Here is a 4,803-nt window from a genome sequence, read left to right on the forward strand (position 1 = left end):
GTGGGTCCTCGGGTGTGCCCATGGACCCGCCAGGTGTCACCGCAGTGGGTCCTCGGGTGTGCCTGTAGACCCACTGGGATTCACCAGGGTCGTCCTAGGGGGTGCCCGTGGACCTGCTGGGGGTCATCGGGGTGCGTTCTCGTGGGTTCCCTGGGTCCCGCTGGGAGTCACTGGGGTGGGTCCTCGGGGGTACTTTTGGTACCGCCAGGAGTAACAGGGGTGAGTCCTTGGGGGTTCTCATGGACCCGCTGGGAGTCACCAGGATGGGTTCTCCACGGTGCCCGTGGACCCACTGGGAGTCACCAGGGTGGGTCCTCCGGGGTGGCAGTGGACCCGCTGGGAGTCACCCGGGCGGGTCCTCGGGAGTGCCCATATACCCGATGGGAGTCACCGATGTAGGTCCTGGGGGTGCCCGTGAACCCGCTGGGAGTCACTGGGGTGGTTCCTCAGGGGTGCGGGGGGTCCCGACAGGAGTACCTGGGGTGTGTCCTAGGGGGTGCCCGGGATCACGCCATTAGTCACCAATGTGGGTCCTCGGAGGTTCCTTGGGTCCCGCCGGGAACTACGTCGGTGGGTCCTAGGGGGTGCCCATGGACCCGCTGGGAGTCACCGGGTAGGTCCTAGGCGGTGGCCGTGGACCCGCTGGGAGTCAGCGGGGTGGGTCCTCCATGGTTTCCCGGGGTCCCGCCGGCAGTCACCAGGGTGGGTCCTGAGAGGTGCCCGGGGTCCCGCCGGGAGTGACCGGGGTGGGTCCTCGGGGGTGGTCGAGGTCCCACCAGGAGTCACCTAATTCGGTCCTCGGGGGTGCCCGTGGACCCACTGGGAATCACCAGGTCGGGTCCTCCGGGGTTGCCAGTGGTCCCACCTCGAGTCACCAGGGTGGGTCCTCGGGGGTGCCCGTGGACCCGCTGGGAGTCACCGGGGAAGTCCTTTGTGGGTGGCCGTGGACCTGCTGGGAGTCACCGGGGTGGGTTTTCCACGGTGCCCCTGGACCCACTGGGAGTCACTAGTGTGGGTCCTCCGGGGTGGCAGTCTACCCTCTGGGAGTAACCGGGGTGGGTCCTCGGGGGTGCCCGTGTACCCGCTGGGAGTCACCGGGGTGGGTCCTCGGGGGTGCCTGGGGTCTTGCTGGGAGTCACCGGGGTGGGTCTTTGGGAGTGCCTGGCATCCCGCCGGGAGTCACTGGGGTGGGTTCTCGGGGGTGCGTGGGGTCCTGCTGGGAGGCACTGCGGCGGGTCCTCAGGGGTGCCTGGGGTTACGCCGGGAGTCACTGAGGTGGGTCCTCGGGGTTCTCGTGTACGTGCAGGGAGTCAGCGGTTTAGGTTCTCAGGGGTGCCCGTGGACCCACTGGGAGACACAAGTGTGGGTCCTCTGGGGTGCCCGTGGATCCGCTGGGAGTTACCAGGGTGGGCCATCGGGGGTGCCGTGCACCCGCACGAAGTCACCGGGCTGGGTACTCGGGGGTGGCCGTGGCCCCACTGAGAGTCACCGGGGTTGGTCCTCGGTGTTGCTGTGCACCCGCACGAAGTCACCGGTCGGGGTACTCGGGGGTGCCCGTGGACCCACTGGCAGTCACCGGGGTGGGTCCTCGGGGGTGCATGTGGACCCGCTTGGAGTCACCGGGGTGGGTCCTTGGGAGTGCCTTTGGACCCGCTGGGAATCACCGGGGTGGGTGCCTGACTGCCGGCGGGACCCCAGGCACCCTGAAGGACCCACCCCAGTGACTACCAGTGGGACCCCGGGCACCCCGGAGGACCCACTCCGTTGACTCCGGGCGGGACCCGTGGCACCCCAAAGGACCCACGCAGGTGACTCTCATCAGGTCCACGGCCACCCCCGAAGACCCACCCCGGTGAATCCCAGCTGGTCTGCAATCACCCCCGAGGACCCACCCCGGTGACTCCCAGCGGGTCCACTGGGACCCCCGAGGACCCACCCTAGTGACTCCCAGCGGGTCCACGGGCACCCCTGAGGACGCACGCCGCTTACTCCAGGCGGGACACCAGGCACCCCCGAGGTCCGAACCCCGTGACTCCCAACGGGTCGACAGGCACCCCCGAGGGCCCACCCGGTGACTCCCAGCGGGTCCACGGCACCCTGGAGGACCCACCCAGGTGACTCCCGGCGGGTCCAGAGGCACCCTGGAGGACCCACCCCTGTGACTCCCGGCGGGACCCTAGGAACCTCCGAGGACTCACCCTGGTGACTCCCGGCGGGACCCCTGGTACCCCCCAGGACCCACCCCTGTGACTCCCAGCGGGTCCACGGCACCCCAGAGGACCCACTGCGGAGACTCCCAGCGGGTCCACGGGCACCACTGAGCAGCCACGCCGGTGACTCCCAGTGGTTCCACGGGCACCCCCGATGACCCACCCCTGTGACAGCCAGCGGGTGCATGGGCACCCCCGAGGATCCACCCCAGTGACGACCAGCGGGATCCCAGGCACCCTCGAGGACCCACCCTGGTCACTCTGGGAGGGACGGTGGGCACCCCCGCGGACCCACCCCGGTGACCCCCGGCGGTTCCACGGGCAACACCGAGGATCCACACTTGTGACTCCCAGCAGGACACCAGGCACCCCCGTGTACCCACCCCGGTGACTCCCAGCGGGTCCCCAAGCACCCCGGAGGACACACCCCGGTGAGTCCCAGCGGGTCCACGGGCACCCCTGAGGACCCACCCCTGTGACTCCAGGCGGGTCCACGGGCACCCCCGAGGACCAACCCCGGTGACTCCCAGCGTGTCCAAGGGCACCCCCGAGGACGCACCCTGGTGACTCCCAGCAGGTCTATGGGCACCACCGAGGACCCACCCCCGTGACTCCCAGCGGGACCCCAGGCACCCCCGTGGACCAACCCATTTGACTCCTGGCGGGAACCCCAGCACCCCGGAGGACCCACCCCAGTGACTCCTAGCGGTTCCACGGGCACCCCCGAGGACCCATCCGGTGACTCCCAGCAGGTCCACGGGCACCTTTGAGGACCCACCCCGGTGAGTCCCAGCGGGTCCATGGGCACCACTGAGGACCCACCCGAGTGACTCCCAGCGGGTCCACGGCTACACCCCAGGACCCACCCCGGTGACTCCAGGTGGGACACCGGGCAACCCTGGAGGACCCAGCCCGGTGACTCCCAGCGGGTCCACGGGCATCCCCGAGGACCACCCAGGTGACTCCCGGCAATATCCAATGCACCCCCCGAGGACCAAACCCGGTGACTCCCAGCGGGTATACGGGTACCCCCGAGGACCCACCGCGGTGACTCAAAGTGTGTCCACGGGCACCCCCGAGGACCCACCCCGGTGACTCCCAGCGAGTCCACGGCCACACCCGAGTACCCATCTTGGTGACTACCAGCAGTCTGCGGCGAGCCCGAGGATCCACCCCGGTGACTGCCGGCGGGACTCAAGGCACCCCGAAGGACCCACCCAGGTGACTCCCAGCGGGTCCACGGGCACCACCGAGGACGCAGCCCGGTGTCTCCCAGCGGGTCCACGGGCACCCCCGAGGACGCACCCCGGTGACTCCCAGCGGGTCCAAGGGCACCCCAGAGAACCGACCCCGGTGACTCGAAGCGTGTCCACGGGCACCCCAGAGGACCCACCCCCGTGACTCCCAGCAGGTCCACGGGCACCTTCGAGGACCCACCCCGGTGAATCCCAGTGGGTTCACGGGCACCACTGAGGACCCACCCGAGTGACTCCCAGCGGGTCCACGGCTACACCCGAGGACCCACCCCGTGACTCCCAGCAGGTCCACGGGCACCTTCGAGGACCCACCCCGGTGAGTCCCAGTGGGTTCACGGGCACCACTGAGGACCCACCCGAGTGACTCCCAGCGGGTGAGATGTTTCAATAATGCTGCAGTGGGGTGCCTGAGTGCTGTGGGGAGATGCGTGGGTCCTCCAGGAAGATGCTTGCATTCTCGGGGGGTTATGCTTGTGTGCCTCAGGGAAATAGCTGTGTTCCTGAGGAGATGCTTTGCTGCTGCTGGGGAATCGTAGAATCATAGAATATCCCGAGTTGGAAGGGACCCATAAGGATGATCAAGTCCAACCCCTGGCACCGCACAGGTCTACCCAAAATGCTTGGGTCCTTAAAAGGGTCATGTTTGGATGCCCTGCAATGATGCTTGGGTGCTCCAGAGAGATGCCTGGCTGAGCCAGGCAGAACCTTGTGAGCTCAGGGTGCTGTTGGGATCTCCTGCAAGGTGCTGGAATGCCCTTGGATGATGCCTCACAGGTAGAATGTAGTGCTTAGGTGTCGTGGGGAGATGCTTGTCTACTCCAACACAAGGCTTGTGTGCCCTGGGGAAAATCTCGGTGATTTCAAGAGGTGCTTATGCTCCTTGGCGAGAGGCTTGGGTGTCATGGGGGGTGCTCCAGGAAGATGCTTGTATTCCCAAGGGAGACTGGTTCTTTCCCTAGGGAGGTTCATGTCTTCTCTAGGGAGGTGCCTGAATGCTCCTTGGCCATGCTCGTGTACTCTGGGGAGCTGCTTGGCTACTCCTAGCACAACAGAGTTGGGTGGTGTGGGGAGATGCTTGGGTGCTCCCAAGATGGGGAATGGTCTGGGGAATGTTTGGGTGCACCTTAGAGCACAAAAATCTATCCCTTCATCACACAGAGTTCTGCCCCAGCCACCCAAGCATCTCCCTGCAGCACAAAAGCACCTCCCTGCAACACCCAAGCACCTCATTGCACCTCACACAGGAACCTTCCCACCACAGTCCTACATCTGACTGGAGAACCCAAGCATCTCCCCAGGGCTCCACAACACCACCTGGGCCACACAAACATCTCACT

The sequence above is a fragment of the Anser anser genome (assembly GCF_964211835.1).
Source record: "Anser anser genome assembly, contig: HAP1_SCAFFOLD_148, whole genome shotgun sequence".
NCBI classification, from domain to species: domain Eukaryota; kingdom Metazoa; phylum Chordata; class Aves; order Anseriformes; family Anatidae; genus Anser; species Anser anser.